The sequence below is a fragment of the Rattus norvegicus genome, chromosome 18, assembly GCF_021556685.1.
Source record: "Rattus norvegicus strain SHRSP/BbbUtx chromosome 18, alternate assembly SHRSP_T2T, whole genome shotgun sequence".
Classification (NCBI taxonomy): Eukaryota; Metazoa; Chordata; class Mammalia; order Rodentia; family Muridae; genus Rattus; species Rattus norvegicus.
In genome coordinates, this window is record NC_141551.1 from 28,559,807 (window position 1) to 28,584,677 (window position 24,871).

Sequence of the window (24,871 nt, forward strand, 5' to 3'; positions counted from 1 at the left end):
AGCAACTCCAAGTAACACACTTCCTCTAACAAGGCTACACCTCCTAATAGTGCTACTCCTTATGGGCCTATGGGGGCCATTTTTATTCAAACCACTACAACCCATACAATAAGTGCATCTAAACATTTAAAACTGTTTCATTATGGTAAAGTACACATAACAGAATGGAGTATAGTAACATTTTCCATTGTTCAATCAGTGGCAGTAGGTACATCCATGCTGCTGTGTAATGACCACCCGTCTCCATATACAGAACTCTTTTTTCTTGTAAGACTATGACTCCATACACAGGACATAGCAACTTCCTGTCTCCCATTTCTAAACCTTAGTAACCACCATTTGTTTGTTTTCATAGATATTTCTAAGAATATCATAAAGGTAGAATAATCCAACGCTTGTTTGTTCATTATTTATTGTTTTTTTGAGACAAAGTCTCATGTATCCCAGGCTGACCTTGAACTTATGTAGCAGAGGATGGTCTTGAACTCCCACTGTCTTGACCTGCAAATGCTGAGATTACAGGAATAAGCCACCACACCCAGCTCCTATTTGTCTTTTCTTTCTTTCTTTTTGGTGCTTTGAGACTAGGTCTCACTATGTAACTCTGGATGTTCTGGAACTCCTAGGTAAACCAGGCTGACTTCAAACCCACTGAGATCTCTCTACCTGCCTCTGCCTCCCGTGTGTTGAGATTAAAGGTGCCTGCTACCACACCCAGCTGTATAAGTCTTTTCTAAGATTAATTCTTCACTTAGCATAATGGCAGTGAAGCCCATCTATGTTGTAGCATGTGCAGTCAGAATTTCATTCCTTTTAAAAAGGAAAGACGTGGATCTGAGCCATGGCAAAGCAGTTCAGAGCACTTACTGCTCTTCCAGACGATTTTAGTTCCATTTCCTGTGCTCAGATGAGGTGATTCACAACTGCCAAGAACTTCAGTTCCAGGAGATTGAACGCCATCTTCTGGTCTCCTGGGGGTTCCTGCCCATATGTGTACACTCAGACACATACACATAAACCAACATAAAATTGCATCTGAAAAAACATAAGTAGGCTAGAAAAATCTTGTTTTCTGAAATGTTACATTTTGTTTTAGCATCTATCTGTGGCTGGACATATAGGTAGTTTTAGGTTTGCTGAACACAATGCTTCTTAAGAACATGGATTGCTGTTTTTAACAAAATCCCAATTGTTAGATTTTACCAATAAAGACTTGGGAGCCAGATACCGTTAGCTCAGAGAAACAGAGAAAGCACCCAGCTGACCTACTTCCTCAGTTGATGTCCCAAAAGTGAAATCAAACTCTCCTTCTCTGCTGTCTGAAAAACCCTTTCTTTTTTTTTTAAAGATTTATTTATTTATTATATATGAGTATACTATAGCTATCTTCAGACACACCAGAGGAGGGCATCAGATCCCATTACAGATGGTTGTGAGCCACCATGTGGTTGCTGGGATTTGAACTCAGGACCTCTGGAAGAGCAGTTAGTGCTCTTAACCTCTGAGCCATCTCTCCAGCCCTGAAAAACCCTTTCAAACTCAGTGTCCCTCCCTTCTTCTTCCTGTGTGTGTCTCTATCCATCCTCCTGACTCCTTTTTACAGTCTATGTCTTTTTCCTATGTTCATTCCTTGTCAACTGGTTGCTCTGCCTCTTGACCTATGGTTGACTACTTATTCCTGTTTACAATAAACAGAAAGCTCTTGGATTAAAGGTGTTTTCTAGGATCGAGCCACACTACAACTATAAACAGGTTTTTCAAGTAAATAATACAATCTCAGGGTTCACAGTGTGATCAAATATCTTGCAACAATGGATATACAGGTATGTGTTTAAACTTCTTTGCTCAGTCATTTTAGACTCTACCTAACATAAGAACTTCTGTGTTACAGTATTTTTATTTATTTTGCTGTGCACAGTGGCACACACCTTTAGTCCCAACACTGGGGAGGCAGAAGCAGGTGGATCTCTGTGAATTCAAGGCCAGCTTAGTCTACATAGTGAATTCCATAACAGTTAGGGCTGTGTAGAAAGACTCTGGGTAGTAAGAATTTATTTACTTTTATGGTATACACGTGAATGTTTTGCCTGCATGCATGTATGTGCACCATTTATGCCTGGTGCCTTTGGAGTTTGAAGGGCAGCAATTTCCCTAAACTGAAGTTACAGATAGGTGCCATGTGGGCACTGGGAATTGAACCTGGGTCCTCTGGTAAAGCAGTCAATGCTCTTAACCATTGAGCCATCTCTCTAGCACCTGTTTCCATATCCTCACTAACACATTTCTTTCTAAAAGAGTGTGTTTGTGTGTGTGCATGTGCATTCATATGGTGTATGTATATGCAAGTACATTATTGGGTATATTCATGCAGAGGTCAGACAAGGATGATAGATGTCTTCCTGTATCACCCTCTGTCTTATTCCAGTGAGGCAGAGTATATCACTGAATTGAGAACTCAAAATTTTGGTTAAGCTGGTTGGCCAGCGAGCTACCAGGATTCCATCTGTCTCCGCCCCTCCATGGGTTATAAGCATGCACAGCCATGTCTAACTTTTATTTAGATATTTATGTATTTATTTTATGTATATGAGTGCTGTATCTACATGCATACCTGTGTGCCTGAAGAGGGCATCGGATCTCATTACAGATGGTTGTGAGCCACCACATGGTTCTGGGAATTGAACTCAGGACCTCTGGAAGAGCAGCCAGTGCTCTTGACTGCTGAGCCATCTCTCCAACCTTCCATGTCTAACTTTTTATGTGAGTTTGGGGGTTCAAACTCAGGTCCTCATGAATGCACATGAAGTTCCCATACTCACTGAGCCTAATTACAAGTTCACTAGCACATTTTCAGTGTAACCTTTACCTTTTTTACAGAGTTGGGGGGTGGTATATGTATTTGTGTGTGTGTGTGTGTGTGTGTGTGTGTGTGTGTGTGTGTGTGTGCACACATGTGCAGGTGAATGTATTTGTGTCTGTGTCTTCCTCGATTGCTCTACCTTCTTTTTTTGAGACAAGTTCTCTTAACTGAACCAAGACTAAAAGGCCCCTAGACCTTGCTGAGAGGCCAAATCTTTTAAATACAGACTCCATTTTAGAGAACCTGACCTAAGTTTGAACTCAGGTAAACTAACAGGCTAGTACCTAGCATTAGTTTCCAAGTTGCCTCCCAAAACCTGGGCCTAGCTTCAGTCTCCAGGTAACACCCCCAACAAACCTGTACCCCCGGCTACAAGCCCATCCCCTGCCTAATGACCACCAATGAAGAGGATGATAGAAATTAATTTTATGCTATGACTTTCAGCGCCAGCCAATTATGTTAAAGGCCACAGTAACTTTCCGAATAGATGCTTGCACACTTACCCCCACTTGCTGCATACTATAAAGCCTTGCCCTGTTAGATATTCAAGGCTCCTCTGTCCACCAAAACCATCCTGCATGTCAGCGGTGAGCTGAGGGGCCCAAGCTAGCTCGAATAGAATAAAGACCCTGCTGTGAGTTGCATCAGATTAGCTCCTGTCTGTTTTTTGGTGGACTACTACTATTTCCCTGGCACTAACTACCTTTTGGTGCATTAGCTGGGAAGTTCACCAGGACACAGAGGACTAGCGATCTGGAGGATCTTGAAGCCAGCAAAAATAGTCTAGGTATTTGTGTTTTCATGTTTGTAACACTGTGTTAAACTTCCGGCTTCTTGCCTATCTGAGCACTGAATTTGTCTGAGCTTTCTTCCGTTCAGAGTGGAACGGAAGCAAGCTTGTGTAGAGGTGATTGTGGTCACTCTTCCAGCTGTGCTGTGCTGAGATGGTTTATTTGTGTGGAAGCTGGTGGCTTCCATTGCCATCGTAATTCTTCTAGGTTTGAGCCCTGCTGAGGAATTTGAGTGTCAGATGTTTTCTATGTGGTTTGAGCAGGTGAGTATTTGAGCAGTGGCGCAAAAGCTTGTGATTTGTGGTGGCGGCTAATTTGTCTGAATGTTAGAAACTTTCTGTCAGATCTATAGAATGTAAGAAAAAGTTGTGTAAAGATAAACAACTTGGGCTGGAGAGATGGCTCAGGGGTTAAGAGCACCGACTGCTCTTCCAGAGGTCCTGAGTTCAATTCCCAGCAACCACATGGTGGCTCACAACCATCTGTAAAGAGATCTGATGCCCTCTTCTGGTGTGTGAAGACAGCTACAGGGTACTTATATATAATAAATGAATAAATCTTAAAGAAAAAAGATAAACAACTTATGTCGCCATGATGATTTATTCCAGGACCGAGTAAACATTTGTGCAGTACTGAGAGTTGTTGTTGTTGCTGCTGTTGTTGTTGCTGTTGTTGTTGTTGTTGTTGGTGTGTGTGTGTGTGTGTGTGTGTGTGTGTGTGAACACCACCTTCTTGGTTGTTTTTGTTACTGTGGGTACTTTTTCCTGGTTTTGATTTTTGTTGCTGGCTACCTCTGTTCAGATTCTGAATGGTTCCACATTTGTCATCTGTGTGTGCTACATTCTGGTTGTTGGTTCTTGTTACTATAGGCTGTATGAATCTTTTTCTGGTTTTGGTTGGTTTTTGTTTCTGGTTGTGCCTTTTTCTGTTCACTGATTCTAAATGGCACCACATTCAGTAAGGCCTTGGATTTGTTTCCGTGGCTGGTTTTCAGTTAGGACGGATGTGTCTGGAGCTGTGGTTACAGCAGGGTCAGGAGACATCCTGAGTCTAGGTCTGGGGTGGGCGTGGGCTTAGGGGAGCTGAGAGATGCCCACCAATCTGGTTCTTTTTTTCTGTGGGTATGCACCACTTTCTGGTTAGTTCTCATTTCTGCCTGATAGAGATGGTTGAATTTGTGTTTTGGGTGTTATAGAGAGATCTTTTTCATGAGTATTACTTTCTGGTCGTTTCTTGTTTCTGCTAGACAGACAGGGAAGGTTTTATTTGTGTTTTTATATGTCATGTTTATGTTTCTTGTTACAAGATGACTTTGATGAGGGTGACTTTGATGAACTAATTTTGATGAGATAACTTTGATGAAATGATTTTGACAGATGACTTTGATGAGGTAACTTTGATAACTTTGACAAGGTGACTTTGACTTTGAAGGGCTTATTAACATGAGACAGGCTACCACATTCTGCAAGTTCCCTTCACTACAGAAGAGGCAAACAAATTGGTTCCTGGCTCCACAAGGGAAACACCCCCTCAACCCCATATGTTTGCTTTTACCTGACTCTTCCAGACTGGGATTTTCACACCATTGAAGGTAAGAGGAGGCTCTTGGTCTACCATCAGGCTCTGCTGGCAGGTCTCAAGGCATCCACAAGATTTCCCACAAATTTGAATGACATTAAGCAGAGAGAAAATAAAAGGCTCACAGCTTTTTCTCTGGTAGCAAAGGCAGCAGTTGTTTTAGCTTTTATTAATCAGGCAGCACCAGATATTAAACAAAAGCTCCAGAGGGTTGAGAAGTTAGGAGAAAGGAGTCTGAGAATGTTTAATAAAAGAAAGACTACAGAGGAGAAACAGATGAGAGGACAGAAGCAACAGACTCCAGACTTGGCAAAGATCCTTTTGGCAACTATGGCAAACCAGAAGACTATAGGAGATGCCTAAAACAGATAGCTTCAGAAAAAGGAAGTAAGGAGGGTGCTGAAATAACAAATGCCCTCTCCCTAAGCCCAGAATAACCATAAAAGTAAAAGGAAAACTCACCAATTTTTTTTGCTGATAATTAATAAATTCAAAATTCTATCTTGTTAAAACCTGAAGATAAAGGTTTCTTCATCAGTTTATAAATTATTTCCTAGTGGCAACAGAAACAAAATGAAAACTCAAGACCTTTTAGAGGCCCTGAAAAATTGGACTATTGAGCCTCTGTAAGAAGGCCTTACTCTGCCAACCGCAGAGAACCTCCCTAGACCTAGGGGATGCATACTCAGACTTGAGGCCCTGGCATCAGCCAATGGCCAATGTGTCACCAATTGACTGAAGATGGCCCCTCCCCTGTTTACACATCAGTGCAACAACAACATCCTGGTTAAAGAGATGCCAGAATGACTCATTATCAGCCTCTTTTCTTGAATGCCCCCAAGATAATTTTTCAGCTGCCCTGCTGCCTGACCCTGACTGGTTTGATGGGCCTCTGCATGACTGATTTGATGGATGCAGAAGTAACATTCACCAATGGCAACAGCTTCATTCAGGATGGACAGAGGTATGCTGGAGCATCAGTGGTCTCAAACATTGAGATCATATGAGCAGAGTCACTCCTGGCAGTAATGTCAGCCAAGAAAGTTGAACTGGCACTAGAAAGTCTGACCAAGGCATTAGAGTTGAGAAAAGACAAGAGACACAGATAGTAGGTGTGCCTTTGCTACAGCTCATATCTGTGAGGCTACTTATAGGGAAAGAGGCCTTCTGATGGCAGAAAGAAGGGCTAAACTCCAACCTAAAGGGCAATAAGACAGCCCAGTGGGTAGCCCTAGAAATTGTCCACCCCTACAAGTCCTTGATAGCCATAGACCCAGGTGATCCCATACTCTCTGATCAGACATAAGATGTGATTGGGGCCAAAAACCTGTCCATGTCTCAGTGTCATAAGAGATGATGGAATACAGCTGACTATGAACTAATTGTACCAGAGAAAATGGATATACACATACTGAAAAAGATCTTCACATATGGGATTCCAGAGAATGCAAGGCTTAGTTCACCAGTCCCACATCAGAATTAGAGATGCTAATCAAAAAGAGCTGAAATTGTTAAAAAACTGTAAGGCCTGTCAATTGACTAATGTGGTTGCTAATGAAAAGAACCCCCAATACTCAATACCAGAGCACCAAACCAGGAGTCTATGAGGAAATGTACTTCACAGAGGTGAAACCAAGAAATCTGGATACAGATATTTGCTGTTGTTCTTAGATACCTCTTCAGGATGGACTGAGACTTTCCCAACTAAGCATGAGATTACAGACAGTAACAAACTATTGAAGAAAATTCTTCCAAGGTATGGTTTTTCTAAGTTTATAGGGATAGACAATTGACTACATTTGTGTCCCAGGTAAGTTAAAGATGAGCTAATATTCTGGGGAATGATTGGAAACTCATTTTGCTTATAGACCTTAGAGTTCAAGACAGACAGAGAAGAGAAACAGAACCCCAAAAGAGACTGTGATGCTTTGTATATGCTTAGCCCAGAGAGTGGCACTATTAGAAGGTGTAGCCTTGTTGGAGTAGATGTGTCACTGTAGGCATGGACTTTAAGACCCCCCATTCTAGCTGCCCGAAAGCTAGTATTCTGTTAGCAGCCTTCAGATGAAGATGTAGAACTCTCAGCTCCTCCTGCACCATGCCTGCCTGGAAGCTTCCATGTTTCTGCCTTGATGATAATGGACTGAACCTCTGAACCTGTAAGCCAGCTGCAAATATATGTTGTCCTTTATAAGACTTGTTTTGGTCATGGTGTCTGTTCACAGCAGTAAAACCCTAACTAAGATAGAAGTTGTTACTAGGAGTGGGGTATTGCTATGATAGGCCTGACCATCCTTTTGTTTGGAAGAATGTAGATTTTGGGACTTTGGATTTGGAAAACAGTGGAATGCTTTAACTAGGGCTTAGTGGGCCATCCTAGTAGCAATATGGAAGACTTTGTTTCTGAGAATGATTTGAATTGTGTTTACCTGGCCCAAGAGGTTTCTGTGGAGAATTTCAATAGGTGGCCTAGAGAATGCCACTACATTTTATCTTTTTCTGGAGTCTGCCTGAGGCTGAGATGAAGAGACTCAGATTAATTGCATTGACAAAGGAAATCTCAGAAATACCCATCATAAACTTTGTTTTCTAGTTAAGTCTCATGAAGAGCATTTTAAACAAGCATAGCAACCTGAGAAAGGAAAAAATATAAAATATATGGTTCGTGTATTAAGGATGAACCAGGAAGTAGAACGGAGCTGAATCCTATATTCTAGGAGATAGCAGATTAAGGGAGTGGGACTTTGGGGTAAAATTCTACCCAGCTAAATTTAAATTCAGGCATGGTGGTGCACACCTTTAATCCCAGGAGATAAAGCCAAGCAGATCTCTAAAATCAAGGCCAGACTGGGACAGAGCAAATTCTAGGCGAAGAAAATCCAGGCATGGTGGTCCATACCTTTAATTCCAGGAGGCAGGCATGCAGATCTCTCGAGTTCAAGGTCAATCCACAGAGCAACATCCAGAACAGCCAAGCTTAGGCAGTGAAGGAGTTGGAAAACAGAAAGCTAGTGACGATATAATAGAACAGGAGGGCCATGTTCCAGTTCCTACAAGCAGTAGAACTCAACATGTGGCTCTGGCCTTAGAGTGAAAAATAGAAGGGACTATTGGAACAACTGATGCTGGTGAGCTGGAGCTAAGAAGTTATCGGAGATTAAGAAAAGACCAGCATCACTGAGATGAAATCTTCTGGGGGAGTGTTTTCTGAGAGCACAAAGGAGCTGTGTTTCAGAATAGCCAAGGTTTTTACCTCGTGCTGCAGCTGGACTTGGTGATGTGTAAAAATCACTCAGGTGGTACTGGTTGTGAAGGCCTGAAGGGGTCATGTAGAACAGCTGAGACTTGGCACTGTGAGAGGCCATGAAAGGCCAAGGTGAATGTGCAGCTTCAGTTGCAGTTGATGGCCCAGGACTGAGGGGGTCATTCAAAGGAATTGAGGCTTGGCACCATGAAGAGAGCCTCTGAGAGGCTATTGGTGAAGCCTAGTTGCAGCGGAAGACCGCAGTGTAATGGAGATGCCAGTACCATGGGATGATCACCAAGAATACCAGCATAAGTGGAGTGGATTAACCTGAGCTTAGAGTGCTGCAGAGGGCAGAGCTGGAGAAGTGACATCAGCCCTTTATAGGAGCCCAGATCATGTGTGGATCCCAGACATTGAAACGAAAAGCTGTAATAATGAAGTTGCTTTGGAGACTCCAAGATTTTTGAGATGCCAGAGCCATAGGATATCTCCTGAGGAAAGATGCTAACAGGGAGTGGAACCAGCCCAGCAGAAACAAGTTTGTTACAGTCAACAAAGACGAAGAAGGACTTGGAGATCTGAAGGCTGCTTTGACATCAGACATGGAGATGCAGAGTTTAGAGTTTGCCCAGCTGGTTTCCTGGCTTGCTTTGGGAATTACAGTTAAGTGATTGGATACATTTCAGAAGAGGCTTTGAACTTTGGACTTTTAACATTGTTGAGACTGCTATAGACTATGGGCGCTTCAGAAGTTGGAGTAAATGTATTATGCATTATGCTATGTTTAGGCATGCACCTGCCCCATACTTATATGTTTGGACAAGCCTATGGGGCCAGGGAGTAGAATGTGATGCTTTGTATATGCTTGGCCCAGGGAGTGGCACTATTAGAAGGTGTAGCCTTGTTGGAGTAGATGTGTCACTCTGGGCATGGGCTTTAAGACCCCCCATTCTAGCTGCCCGAAAGCTAGTATTCTGTTAGCAGCCTTCAGATGAAGATGTAGAGCTCTCAGCTCCTCCTGCACCATGCCTGCCTGGATGCTGCCATGTTTCTGCCTTGATGATAATGGACTGAACCTCTGAACCTGTAAGCCAGCTGCAAATATATGTTGTCCTTTTTAGATTTATTTATTTATTATATATAAGTACACTGTAGCTGTCTTCAGACACACCAGAAGAGGGCATAGGATCTCTTTACACATGGTTGTGAGCCACCATGTGGTTGCTGGGAATTGAACTCATGACCTCTGGAAGAGCAGTCGGGTGCTCTTAACCACTGAGCCATCTCTCCAGCCCCATATGTTGTCCTTTATAAGACTTGTTTTGGTCATGGTGTCTGTTCACAACAGTAAAATCCTATCTAAGACAGAGACCTTAACTAAATTGACCTCAGAGACTGATGGTGACTGGTGACTCTTCTGCCCTTCATTCTTTATAGAGTACAGAACTCCCCATACCAGATGGGACTCACCCTTTTAAAGTTATGTTTGGTTCACCTACTGACAGAAGTTGTTACAGAAGCAGATGATTGCGAATTGTTACACAACTTCGAGGATGTCCAATGAGCACACAAACATGTTTGGCTTAAACTTCTTGCTTTCCATAAAACAGGTCCACCTTTCGAGCTCTACCAACTTTACCCTAGAGATTGGGTCCTAGCCAAGAGAGACTGCCAGGGGTCACTAGAGCTTCACTGAAAGGGTCCCTGTGCTGCAGAGTTACAGTGTGGATCCACCACACATGTTTGCAGTTGAAGAAGAAAGACCCTGGCCAGCAGGAGGAGGATTCAGCCTTAAGACTCCCTCCTATCTCCCATCAGGCCCTTACCCATGCACCAGGGACACCACAAAGGCATAACCTTGTTACTGTTTTCATGAAGCTTCAGGAAGTCCCATGATTGGAACTTCTAGTCACAAGAGAAGGGAGGAGGGATGTGAGACCAAATCTTTTAAATTCAGACTCCATTTTAGAGAACCTAAGTTCGAACTCAGGTAAACTAACAGGCTGGTACCTTGCATTAGTTTCCAAGTTGCTAGGCCCCCCCCTCCCACCCCTGCCCACCCACAACAAAACCCGGGCCTAGCTCCAGTCTCCAGGTTACACCCTCAACAAGACCAGCACCTCCAGGTTACAAACCCTCAACAAACCTGAACCTCCAGGTTATAATAACCAATGTAGAGGAGAACAGAAATTAAGTTTATGATATGGCTCCCAGTACCAGCCAATTATGTTAAAGGCTACAGTAGCTTTCCAAATAGATGATTACACACTTACCCCCACTTGCTGCTTATTATTAAGCCTTGCCCTGATAGATATTCTGGGCTTCTCTCTACCCAAACCATCCTGCACATCAGCTGTGAGCTGGTGGCTCAAACTAGCTCGAATAGAATAAAGACCCTGCTGTGAGTTGCATCAGATCAGCTCCTGTCTGATTTTTAGGGACCACTAACATTCCCTGGTACACATTACCACAACTGACACCATGCTGAAGGCATAATTATGACCTTAAAACCCAGCACATAGGCTCTAACACATGTCAAAAGCAGGAACAAAGACCTAATCCATCAAAGACCCAAGTCTATAGTTCTGGGATCCACCAAAGCCTCTTGATTTTGGCTCCTGTTGTTTTGCTTCTTGTTAATTGTTCTTTCTAACCAAGGTGTGTCATCCAGGTATGTCTTTTGTTCGTGAAAGACAACAGTGAGGCTCAAGGGCTGCATTATTTGGGCAAGTTTTTCCTGTGTAACCACTGTTCAGCAATAAAGACTTTCTGGCTTTAAAGGTTTCCCTGTGTATTATCTGGTAGCCTTACCTTGTAGCATTCTGGAAGCACCAGAGAGATCCCTAGAGATTGAGACACTGAGGCACCAGGGTTCTTGGACCTCCTCTGGGTGACAATGCAGAGAACGGACAGTTCCTGGGGGCTGAGAACCCTGAGATGTTTCAGGGTCTTACAGACACCTGTCTATACTCCTATTGCCCCAGAGGCTTAGAGGTGAGTCTGATTATAGTGCCTTCTATCTAGGACACTTTAGAAATGCTGGATACAGCCTAAATTCCAGTGTCTAGGATCCTAAAGATATGTCACTGGTTCCCCTTAACTCTGTTTGGTGGCCACCCCTGGTTATCTTTATTACTGTCTTGTGTCTCTCTCTCTCTGTGTGTTTTTGTCAGTTTTGTTGGGTGGAATAAAGGGAGCCATGATGGGAGAGGGAATGAGAAGTTCCAAGATACCATTGAAGTGTATGTTAAAACACTTCAAAGAAGGTTTTGTTGATGATAGATATGGTGTGTCTCCCTTATCCAGGAAACTCTGGCCCTTCTGTGAAGTAGATTGGTCTGCTTTTGGAGTCAGATGGCCCAATGACAGATCTCGGGACCCCCAGCTGGTTCAGATCATCTACAATGTGGTGACAGGAGACTTGACCAGTTTCCCTACATTGACTGATGGCTTTCTCTGGTCCAAGATTCACCCCCTTGGCTTAAGACCTGTGCCATCTTTTTGGGAACTCAAATCCTCTTGGCTCTGCTCATTCTCTCAGTAGGCCAGAAGAAGATGAATTTCCATATGTCACATATTGTGGGGCTTTTGGGGTCCCACTTGGGGTTTAATAATACAGACTCAGAGACACCTGCATAATAAGATTGTTGGTCTGTTTGCTGGGGCTTTCTCTGCTCTAATCTCCCTATTCTGCTCCTGTTCTCTTCTATCCCTTTCTGCCTCTTTCTTTCTTCCCCAGCTTCAGCCACCAGCACTTTATTACTCAAATGCCACACTTCTTTCTCTAACAAAAAGCTATTAACATAGGGAGAGAGCTTCCTCCCTCACAGCAACTTGCCTTTCTTTTTGTTCAGGTGAAGAAGTGATAATTACTATTCCTGCTAGCCTGGTGCTGCTGGTATAGCAATTGATGTTTGAGAATACAGGGATGCACCTTCACAGCCAGTTGACACAATATATATGGGGGTGGTTATTCCAACATCTCCAACTTTTAGTTTGAGAAATGTCTTTCTTTCTAACATCAGTGAACTATATACAATGAGTACAATTGTGAAAACTGTCAGGACCAGAATTCTACCCACAATGCCCAACCCATTTGTATCTGGCAACTTTGGAGAAAGGGCTCTATCTTGCTGAGTCTAAAGTTTTGTAGAGGGTTTGTGTTAAATGAGCACAATGAGAAGTCCCTTTTAAATTTGTATTAGACACCAACCAAAAGAAATTTAAGATCTTGAGCTTGTGACTATGATAATATTATCAGAATCCCGTTGATTAATGTTAAAGCTCTGAACCTTTGAAGTCTATCACTAGTCTAGTCTTCAAATGTATCAGAGACCTGAGAAGAATACATTTCACCTGAGTAAAGAGGAAGTGAAGAGCAAGCAGCTTCAAAATCTAATAAAAACGACAAACTTACTGGCTACCTGGACAGTCACTAAACTTTCCTCTGTGTCAGTAGGGGCATCCATCTTCAGCCACCAGGCCTGGAAGAACTGACAGACATTTTTGGTGAAGCAGGAACTTGTGGGGGAAGGGACTGTGTTGGTGTTCTGTTTAAGCTCCACCCCCACAGTTACCTGGCAACAGTCAGGTATGCTCCGCCCCACAGTTACCTGGCAACAGCCAGGTATGTCTGACTATAAAAGGGGCTGCTTGGCTCCTCCTCACTCTCTTTGCTCTTTCTTCTCTGCTCTCTTGCTCTTCCCCTCTTCCTCTTTGTCCCGTCTCTCCCCATTCCCCTCCTCCCTTCCCTCTGCGTGGCTGGCCTTACAGGGACTTTATTGCAATTCACTAATTTGGACCCTGAAAACCCAGAAGGTAAGCAACTTTTGATGACCTATTTCTTTTTCCAGAGCTACCCCGACATAAAGGACAAACTTAAAAAGCTAGAGAGGGGGCCCCTAACTCCACAGGAAGAAGTTTTGGTGGTGGCCTTTAAAGTGAACTATGGAAGGGATGAGAAGGCTTGCAGACCATATGCTGGCAAAGGCTGTCCGACCAGCCTCAGCCACTGCGCAGAACTCCTGGTCTTCTAAGGCTAAGAGACCACCAGGCTCCTGCTACAAATGTGGTCAATAAGGTCATTGGGTGAGGGCTTGCCCTAACTTCTACAAGTCAAAGTGGGGGTCATGTCTTAGGTGTCATCAAGAGGGACACTGGGCTGTCGATTGCCCTCATGTTGTGCAGGACAGGAGGACATTATGTCCAGATATCTCTCCAGCTAATCTCCTAGGCTTGCCTATGGATGACTGAAGGGAGCTGAGTTCCCTGAACCTGACCACTACTATCACCAGCAGGGAGCCCCAGGTAACTATCATGGTATTTGGACAGCCCATCTCCTTCCTTTTGGACACTGGGTCCACTTACTCGGTTCTAATGGAGTTTTGGAGACCCATTTCTCTCTCCTGTTTCCCTATTTTGGGGAAAGGGCAACCTAACCTTTCTCACCAAACCCCACCGTTAAACTACATTTTTAGGGGTGTACCTCTCACCTATCCCTTTTTGGTAGTGCCAACATGCCCTGTCCCCTTATTGGGAAGGGATCTTCTAGCTAAGTCGGGAGCCTCTATTTTGCTCCATCCATTTGCCTAAACCCAAGCCTGCCAGCAGTCCCTCTGTTCCTTCTAGTCAGCCAACCTACTAACACAGACATGTTGCTTCCTTTACCAGCTTCTCAGGTAGACCTCCCGAGTCTGGGAGGTCCAGATCCCTTCTGTTGCTAAACAAATAATCTTTCCAAATAGGGTCTAGAAACTGCTTTCTCTGTCTTTTTGGTGTGACAAACTGTTTTAAGACTTCTGAGACACATTTTGTAGGAATACTGGGCTCCCTAAACTGCAATAGAATCACAACCCGTGATGCCTCATCTCTGCCTTATGGCATTCAGGTATACGTTGGTACTCCTTTTCCCTGAACTAGGAGTAGACTTTGACCCTTGGGCAAGTGTTCTCTTGAGAGCAACTCTCGATCCCCTCCCACTTCTGGGCTCTTGTAGCTGATTAGAAACTCCCAAGCCTGGGTAGAGATACTTTCTGGTGAGTCCGGGACTCACTGTATGGCCTCCAGAGGGTCTGAGTGATGATTTAGACATCTAGCCTTGCAGAAATTTTGGATGTTGAGGTTATTCTTGGGATGCCCCTATGAATAATTCAATACCTTTCCCCATGGGTAACTCATTGTCTTTGAACTTGACTTCTCTTAGCTATGAGGCACACACCAGATGATAATACAACCCTCGAGCTAGCTAATGAACTTTCTCAGATAGAAAGCAGACTGGGTTCCTATACCTCTAACTCCTCTGCCTTTATTACAGAGTTTCAGTAAATTACTCAATCTTACAACTTGACTTTCCACAACTGGTTAAATGCTTCATATTTCCTCTTCTTGCTAAATTTAACACTATATGATCCAACTGTAATCACAAATTCTTCCTTCTGCTCCACAAAAAGCCTATCTTAAAGAATGTTCATGTTGTTAACTCATGTTGTAATCTCTTTTGTAAATTTATAAGCTACAGGAAACCCCCTCAGACTTACCCCTCATGGACCAAATAGACTCTACCCAGATAAGTACATCTGCCTAAAGCTCCCACTTATTACCTATTTCAAAGTGTGGGATTCCTCTGGGTTTCAAATGTACATCTAAGAAAAAACTTTTTCTTTTCTTCCAAATGCACTTAATCTTATTCTCTACCTATAATACATATATGTGTGTTCCAGCATCTTGTCAAGTCCAGGTGCTTACTACACCCAGGACAGCTCTAGAGAAGTGACCTCCAGATGTTCAATCTCCTCTCACAGACACAGACACATCTATTGGACCTGTTCCTTTTAAACTATCCTCAGATGGTTCCACAGACCCTGGACAACAAGGAAACAGCCAACTCTTAAGACTGGAAAAACATCCGATAACCATTTTTTCTAGGTTCCCTAAAGACAGTCACCCCAAAGCAAGCAGGAAATAGTCAGAGATCACAACCTATTCCTGTTCCATCACTGCCTTTCTTTCTTTTCTTTTCTTTTTTTTTATTAACTTGAGTGTTTCTTATATACATTTCGAGTGTTATTCCCTTTCCCGGTTTCCGGGCAAACATCCCCCTCCCCCCTCCCCTTCCTTATGGGTGTTCCCCTCCCAACCCTCCCCCCATTGCCGCCCTCCCCCCACCAGTCTAGTTCACTGGGGGTTCAGTCTTAGCAGGACCCAGGGCTTCCCCTTCCACTGGTGCTCTTACTAGGATATTCATTGCTACCTATGAGGTCAGAGTCCAGGGTCAGTCCATGTATAGTCTTTAGTTAGTGGCTTAGTCCCTGGAAGCTCTGGTTGCTTGGCATTGTTGTACATATGGGGTCTCGAGCCTCTTCAAGCTCTTCCAGTTCTTTCTCTGATTCCTTCAACGGGGGTTCTATTCTCAGTTCAGTGGTTTGCTGCTGGCATTCGTCTCTGTATTTGCTGTATTCTGGCTGTGTCTCTCAGGAGCGATCTACATCCAGTTCCTGTCGGTCTGCACTTCTTTGCTTCATCCATCTTGTCTAATTGGGTGGCTGTATATGTATGGGCCACATGTGGGGCAGGCTCTGAATGGGTGTTCCTTCAGTCTCTGTTTTAATCTTTGCCTCTCTCTTCCCTGCCAAGGGTATTCTTGTTCCCCTTTTAAAGAAGGAGTGAAGCATTCACATTTTGATCATCTGTCTTGAGTTTCATTTGTTCTAGTCATCTAGGGTAATTCAAGCATTTGGGCTAATAGCCACTTATCAATGAGTGCATACCATGTATGTCTTTCTGTGATTGGGTTAGCTCACTCAGGATGATGTTTTCCAGTTCTAACCATTTGCCTACGAATTTCATAAAGTCGTTGTTTTTGATAGCTGAGTAATATTCCATTGTGTCGATGTACCACATTTTCTGTATCCATTCCTCTGTTGAAGGGCATCTGGGTTCTTTCCAGCTTCTGGCTATTATAAATAAGGCTGCAATGAACATAGTGGAGCACGTGTCTTTTTTATATGTTGGGGCATCTTTTGGGTATATGCCCAAGAGAGGTATAGCTGGATCCTCAGGCAGTTCAATGTCCAATTTTCTGAGGATCCTCCAGACTGATTTCCAGAATGGTTGTACCAGTTTGCAATCCCACCAACAATGGAGGAGTGTTCCTCTTTCTCCACATCCTCGCCAGCATCTGTTGTCCCCTGAGTTTTTGATCTTAGCCATTCTCACTGGTGTGAGGTGAAATCTCAGGGTTGTTTTGATTTGCATTTCCCTTATGACTAAAGATGTTGAACATTTCTTTAGGTGTTTCTCAGCCATTCGGCATTCCTCAGCTGTGAATTCTTTGTTTAGCTCTGAGCCCCATTTTTTAATAGGGTTATTTGTTTCCCTGCGGTCTAACTTCTTGAGTTCTTTGTATATTTTGGATATAAGGCCTCTATCTGTTGTAGGATTGGTAAAGATCTTTTCCCAATCTGTTGGTTGCCGTTTTGTCCTAACCACAGTGTCCTTTGCCTTACAGAAGCTTTGCAGTTTTATGAGATCCCATTTGTCGATTCTTGATCTTAGAGTGTAAGCCATTGGTGTTTTGTTCAGGAATTTTTTTCCAGTGCCCATGTGTTCCAGATGCTTCCCTAGTTTTTCTTCTATTAGTTTGAGTGTGTCTGCTTTGATGTGGAGGTCCTTGATCCACTTGGACTTAAGCTTTGTACAGGGTGATAAGCATGGATCGATCTGCATTCTTCTACATGTTGACCTCCAGTTGAACCAGCACCATTTGCTGCATCACTGCCTTTCTTATTTTTCCTTTTTAACTAAACCAAAACGGGGGAATGTTGGTATTCTGTCTAAGCTCCACCTCCACAGTTACCCGGCAACAGCCAGGTGTGCTCTGCCCCACAGTTACCTGGCAACAGACATCTGTGCCTGGCACTATAAAGGAGGCTGCTTGCCTCCTCCTCACTCTTTTTCTTCTCTTGCTCCCTGCTCTATCCTTCTTCCCCTTTGTCTCTTCTCTCTCCATTCCCCTCCCTCCTTCCCTCCACGTGCTTATGGCCAGCCTTTATTCCTCTCCTCTTCTACTCTTCTCTCATTAAACCTTTACATGTGGAACCATGCTGGCTTGGTGTGGTCTGTCTGGATGCAAGCCGAGAGATTTCTACCCCAACAGACTGTCCTACCTTGTTTAGTCAAAGTGGGGCAGTCAACTCCCCAGTGTCCTGCTGGTCCACAATTTGGACAGTGTGCTGTCAGCATTTGAGGTAAAGGGCAGTTTATAGCTCAGTGTTCAGCATTGTCACAGTTGAAGCAAGCTCCAGGTGGAAGTTCTTCTGTGTCTATCATCTTCTTTGAAGAAGATTATGTGTCTCTCTACCAGAAAAGTCCTTTACTAAATATGTGAAATGCCATATTCTGCAGATCTCTGAAGTGTTTAAAGATTACCTTCATCTATCTATCTATCTATCTATCTATCTATCTATCTATCTATCTATCTATCTATCTTCACAATTGTCCAGCTTTGTTGTATTTAGTAGTTTTAGGATTAAGTATTTTCAAGTTTAGAGTTCTATAAAATGTTCATGTCAGTTTCCTATGAACTAAGCAATTTGAATATCCTGAGTAGTTTGTAGTCTGAAGCTGATTTTCGGTGGTGTTTGTCAATTTAGTTGCAATCCTGGCTAGGTGAACACAGTGATGAACCCAAAGGTGTTCATCATTTGTGTAGAGCCTGGTAGCAGAAGAGCCATGGGACAGTTTTTCCCAGTGGTTAGCATTACCACAAACCATGTAGATTCATTGTGAGGTCTCACATCTTCTTGAAGACCACAAAGGTTACTGACAGGAATGGTATAAAACACAAACATTTTAAATGCCATATTCAGGAGGTCTCAGAAAGGTTTGAGAACCACACTCTATTAACTGTATCTGAGGTACACAAATCTTGTTCCTGCCTATCTGCTTCAGACTCAAACCTGAAAACACAGAAAGCTAGATAAAACTTATTTCTAGAGTTAGTATCCTGTATAACTACTAGTATCATGGCAGAAAGCTTATATGTACATAATAATCTTACAGATTTTGAGTTAATATTTATACCTTAAGAAAAGTTTTAGGCTGGAGAGATGGCTCAGTGGTTAAGAGCACTGTTTGCTCTTCCAGAGGTCCTGAGTTCAATTCCCAGCAACCACATGGTGGCTCACAACCATCTATAATCAGGTCTGGTGCTCTCTTCTGGCCTGCAGGTGCATACATGCAGGCAGAAAGCTGAATGATGTATACATAATAAATAAATAAATGTTTAAAAAAAAAGAATTTTGGGGCTGGGGATTTAGCTCAGTGGTAGAGCGCTTACCTAGGAAGCGCAAGGCCCTGGGTTCGGTCCCCAGCTCCGAAAAAAAAAGAACCAAAAAAAAAAAAAGTACCAAAAAAAAAAAAAAGTACCAAGAAAAGTTTTAAAGAGTCAAATGAAAACCAAAAGATTATGAGATTAGTGGCAATAGAATAGTCCCTGATTTTTTGTTTTCCTCTGTCCCATACCAGGTGGTCTTCTGATATGAGACAGAGATTTTGGATTTACTGTTAACAAACATGAGTGGGTTTAGAGAAGGAGAAAGTCATGTCTAACTCCTAGCCTGCTTTAATTTCATTTGAATTAGGACCACATGAAGACCATTTGTCTTGGTGTAACTCTAACCAAGCAATTAAAAGATCCGTATGACAAAAACTTCAAGTCCCTGAAGAAAGAAATCAAAGAAGACCTCAGAAGATGGAATGATCTCCCATGCTCATAGATTGGTAGGATTAACATAGTGACAATGTCCATCTTACCAAAAGCAATCTACAGATTCAATGCAATCCCCATCAAAATTCCAACCACAATTCTTCACAGACATGGAAAAATCAATTCTCCTCTTCATATGGAAAAACAAACAAATAAACAAACAAACAATCCAGGATAGTGAAAACAATTCTCAACAATAAAAGAACTTCTGGGGGAATCATCATCCCTGACCTCAAGCTGTACTACAGAGCAGTAGTAATAAAAAAATGCATGATATTTGTATAGAGATAGACAGGTCAATCAATAGAATAGAATTGAAGACCCAGAAACAAACCCACACACCTATGACAGTTGATCTTTAACAAAGAAGCCAAAACCATACATTGGAAAAAAGAAAGCATCTTCAACAAATGGTGTTGGTTCAACTGGAGGTCAGCATGTAGAAGAATGCAAATTGATCCATATTAATCACCTGGTACAAAGTTCAAGTCCAGGTGGATCAAGGATCTCAACATAAAACCAGATACACTGAATCTCATAGAAGAGAAAGTGGGAAATACCCTCGAACACATTGACACAGGGGAAAATTTCCTGAACAGAATACCAATTTCTCAGATTCTAAGGCCAACAATTGACAAATAAACCTCATGAAACTGAAAGCTTCTGTAAGGAGAAGGGACACTGTCAATAGAACAAAATGACAACCCAAAGATTGGGAAGAGAGAGAGAGAGAGAGAGAGAGAGAGAGAGAGAGAGAGAGAGAGAGAGAGCACATGTGAATGCAGATATGTTTAAGCACCAAGAAACTGCCTGTGTTGGCTAGTCACCTGGACACAGGCTACAGATATTTTGGATGAAGGACCCTCAATTAAGAAAAAAAAGAATTATCTTGATATTCTTTCATTTTTTTCTCCATCTTTTTTTTTTTTTTTGGTTCTTTTTTTTTTTTTCAGAGCTGGGGACCGAACCCAGGGCCTTGCGCTTCCTAGGTAAGCGCTCTACCACTGAGCTAAATCCCCAGCCCTTTTTTCTCCATCTTTATTAAATTGGGTATTTCTTATTTATATTTCAATTGTTATTCCCTTTCCTGGTTTCCAGGTAAACCTCCCCTTCCCCTTCTATGTGGGTGTTCCCCTCCCCATCCCCCCCTTTACCCCCCTCCCCACAACAATCCGGTTCACTTTGGGTCCAGCCTTGGCAGGACCAAGGGCTTCCCCTTCCACTAGTGCTCGTACTAGGCTATTCATTGCTACCTATGAGGTTGGAGCCCAGGGTCAGTCCATGTATAGTCTTTAGGTAGTAGCTTAGTCCCTGGAAACTCTGGTTGGTTGGCATTGTTGTTCATATGGGGTCTCAAGCCCCTTCAAGCTCTTTCAGTCCTTTCTCTGAATCCTTCAACTGGGGTCCCGTTCTCAGTTCAGTGGTTTGCTGCTGGCATTCGTCTCTGTATTTGCTGTATTCTGGCTGTGTCTCTCAGGAGCGATCTACATCCAGTTCCTGTCGGTCTGCACTTCTTTGCTTCATCCATCTTGTCTAATTGGGTGGCTGTATATGTATGGGCCACATGTGGGGCAGGCTCTGAATGAGTATCCTTCTACCTCTGTTCTAAACTTTGCCTCCCTATTCCCTGCTAAGGGTATTCTTGTTCCCCTTTTAAAGAAGGAGTAAAGCATCTGCATATTGGTCATACTTCTTGAATTTCATGTGTTCTGTGCATTTAGGGTACTTTGAGAATTTGAGCTAATATCCACTTATCAATGAGTGCATACCATGTGTGTTTTTCTGTGATTGGGTTACCTCACTCAGGATGGTATTTTCCAGTTCCATCTATTTGCCTATGAATTTCATAAAGTCATTGTTTTTGATAGCTGAGTAATATTCCATTGTGTAGATGTACCACATTTTCTGTATCCATTCCTTTGTTGAAGGGCATCTGGGTTCTTTCCAGCTTCTGGCTATTATAAATAAGGCTTCTATGAACATAGTGGAGCATGTGTCTTTGTTATATGTTGGGGCATCTTTTGGGTATAAGCCCAAGAGAGGTATAGCTGGGTCCTCAGGTAGTTCAATGTCCAATTTTCTGAGGAACCTCCTGACTGATTTCCAGAATGGTTGTACCAGTCTGCAATCCCACCAACAATGGAGGAGTGTTCCTCTTTCTCCACATCCTCGCCAGCATCTGCTGTCACTGGAGTTTTTGAGCTTCTATGAAGTCACAATTATGCTTATACCTAAACCACACAGACCCGACACCTGTCACCTGAGTTTTTTATCTTAGCCTTTCTGACTGGTGAGAGGTGGAATCTCAGAGTGCGTTTCCCTGTTGACTAAGGATGTTGAACATTTCCTTAGGTACTTCTTAGCCATTCCATATTCCTCAGTTGAGAAATCTTTAACTCTGTACCCCATTTTTAATAGGGTTATTTGATTCTCTGGAGTCTAACTTCTTGAATTTTTTGTATATATTAGGTATTAACCCTCTATGGGATGTAGAATTGGTAAAGATCTTTTCCCAATCTGTTGCCATTTTGTCCTGTTGTCAGTGTCTTTGCCTTAAAGAAGCTTTGCAACTTTATGAGGTCTCATTTGTCAATTTTTATCAAGGAGATAAGAATGGATCAATTTGCATTCTTCTACATGTTGACCTCCAGTTGAACCAACACCATTTGTTGAAAATGCTGTCTTTTTTCTACTGGATGTTTTTAGCCCTTTGTCAAAGATCAAGTGACCATAGGTATATGGGTTCATTTCTGGGTCTTCAATTCGATTCCACTGATCTATCTGCCTGACTCTGTACCAATACCATACAGGTTTTTATCACTGTTTATATAGTGGATTACGTTGATGGTTTTCCATATATTAAACCATCCCTGCATGCCTGGGATGATGCCTACTTGATCATGATGGATGATTGTTTTGATGTGCTCTTGGATTCAGTTTGCCAGAATTTTATTGAGTACCTTTGTGTCAATATCATAATGGAAATTGGTCCTAAGTTCTCTTTCTTTGTTGGGTCTTTGTGTGGTTTAGGTATAAGAGTAATTGTGGCTTCATAGAAGGAATTCGGTAGTGCTCCATCTGTTTCAATTTTGTGGGATAGTTTGGATAGTATTGGTATGAGGTCTTCTATGAAGGTCTGATAGAATTCTGCACTGAACCCATCTGGACCTGGGCTCTTTTTGGTAGGGAGACCTTTAATGACTGCTTCTATTTCTTTTGGAGTTATGGGGTTGTTTAAATGGTTTATTTGTTCCTGACTTAACTTGGGTACCTGGTATCTGTCTAGGAAATTGTCCATTTCCTCCAGATTTTCAAGTTTTGTTGAATATAGGATCTGAAGATTTTTTGATTTTCCTCTGGCTCTGTTGTTATGTCTCCCTTTTCATTTCTGATTTTGTTAATTTGGACACACTCTCTGTGTCTTCTGGTTAGTCTGGCCAAGGGTTTATCTATCTTGTTGATTTTCTCAAAGAACCAGCTTTGGTTCTGTTAATTCTTTGTATAGTCCTTTTTGTTTCTACTTGGTTGATTTCAGCTCTGAGTTTGATTATTTCCTGCCTTCTACTCCTCCTGGCTGTGTTTGCTTCTTTTTGTTCTAGAGCTTTTAGGTGTGTTGTCAAGCTGCTGACATATGCTCTCTCCTGTTTCTTTCTGCAGGCACTCAGAGCTATGAGTTTTCCTCTAAGCACAGCTTTCATTGTGTCCCATAAGTTTGGGTATGCTGTACCTTCATTTTCATTAAATTCTAAGAAGTCTTTAATTTCTTTCTTTATTTCTTCCTTGACCAGGTTATCATTGAGTAGAGCATTATTCAACTTCCATGTATATGTGGGAATTCTTTCTTTACTGTTATTGAAGACCAGCTTTAGCCCGTGGTGGTCTGATAGGATGCATGGGATTATTTCTATCTTTCTGTATCTGTTGAGGCCTGTTTTTTGTCCAATTATATGGTCAATTTTGGAGAAAGTACCATGAGGTGGTGAGAAGAAGGTATATCCTTTTATTTTAGGATAGAATGTTCTATAAATATCTGTCAAATCTATTTGGTTCATGACTTCTCTTAGTCTGTCTATGTCTCTGTTTAATTTCTGTTTCCATGATCTGTCCATTGATGAGAGTGGGGTGTTGAAATCTCCTACTATTATTGTGTGAGGTGCAATGTGTGCTTTGAGCTTTAGTAAGGTGTCTTTTATGTATGTAGGTGCCCTTGTATTTGGAGCATAGATATTTAGGATTGAGAGTTCATCTTGGTGGATTTTTCCTTTCATGAATATGAAGTGTACTTCCTTATCTTTTTTGATGACTTTTGCTTGAAAATCGATTTTTTTCGATATTAGAATGGCTACTCCAGCTTGCTTCTTCTGACCATTTGCTTGGAAAGTTGATTTCCAGCCTTTCACTTTGAAGTAGTGTCTGTCTTTGTCTCTGAGGTGTGTTTCCTGAAGGCAGCAAAAATGTTGGTTCGTCATTGCGAATCCAGTTTGTTAATCTGTATCTTTTTATTGGGGAATTGAGTCCATTGATGTTGAGAGATATTAAGGAATAGTGATTGTTGTCTCCTGTTATATTCGTGTTTGGAAATGAGATTATGTTTGTGCTTGTCTTCTCTTTGTTTTGTTGCAAAACGATTAGTTTCTTGCTTTGTCTAGCTTGCCTCTTTGTGTTGGGCTTTACCATTTATTATCCTTTGTAGGGCTGGATCTGTAGAAAGATATTGTGTAAATTTGATTTTGTCATGGAATATCTTGGTTTCTCCATCTATGTTAATTGATAGTTTTGCTGGATACAGTAACCTGGGCTGGCATTTGTGTTCTCTTAGGGTCTGTATGACATCTGTCCAGGATCTTCTGGCTTTCATAGTCTCTGGTGAGAAGTCTGGTGTGATTCTGATAGGTCTGCCTTTATATGTTACTTGACTTTTTTCCCTTACTGCTTTTAATATTCTTTCTTTGTTTTGTGCATTTGGTGTTTTGACTATTATGTGGCTGGAGGAGTTTCTTTTCTGGTCCAATCTATTTGGAGTTCTGTAGGCTTCTTGTATGTTTATGGGCATCTCTTTCTTTAGATTAGGGACGTTTTCTTCTATGATTTTGTTGAAAATTTACTGGTCCTTTGAGTTGGCAGTCTTCACTCTCTTCTATACCTATTATCCTTAGGTTTGATCTTCTCATTGTGTCCTGGATTTCCTGTATGTTTTGGGCCATTTTTTTTCCATTTTTCATTATCTTTGACAGTTGTGTTGATGATTTCTGTGGAATCTTCTGCTCCTGAGATTCTCTCTTCTATCTCTTGCATTCTGTTGGTGATGCTTGTATCTACAGCTCCTTGTTTCTTCCTTTGGTTTTCTATATCCAGGGTTGTCTCCCTTTGTGCTTTCTTTATTGCTTCTATTTCCATTTTTAATCCTTCACCTGTTTGATTGTGTTTTCCTGGAATTCTTTCAGGGATTTTTACATTTCCTCTCTAGGCTTCTGCTTGTTTATTTGTGTTTTCCTGCATTTCTCTAAGGGAGTTCTTCATGTCTTTCTTGAAGTCCTCCATCATCATGATCAAATGTGATTTTAAATCTAGATCTTGCTTTTCTGATGTGTTTGGATATTCAGTGTTTGCTTTGGTGGGAGAATTGGGCT

General features: G+C 42.1%; 1 long non-coding RNA gene across 1 annotated transcript in view; it reads left to right on the forward strand.

Annotated features, from left to right (window-relative positions):
• Positions 1-13,081: 13,081 nt before the first annotated feature.
• Positions 13,082-24,871, forward strand: part of LOC147999737 (uncharacterized) — a 144,997-nt gene continuing 133,207 nt past the window's right edge. The window contains exon 1 of the long non-coding RNA XR_015642894.1: positions 13,082-13,294. This is a non-coding gene — a long non-coding RNA (uncharacterized LOC147999737). The remainder of the gene's footprint in view (positions 13,295-24,871) is intronic.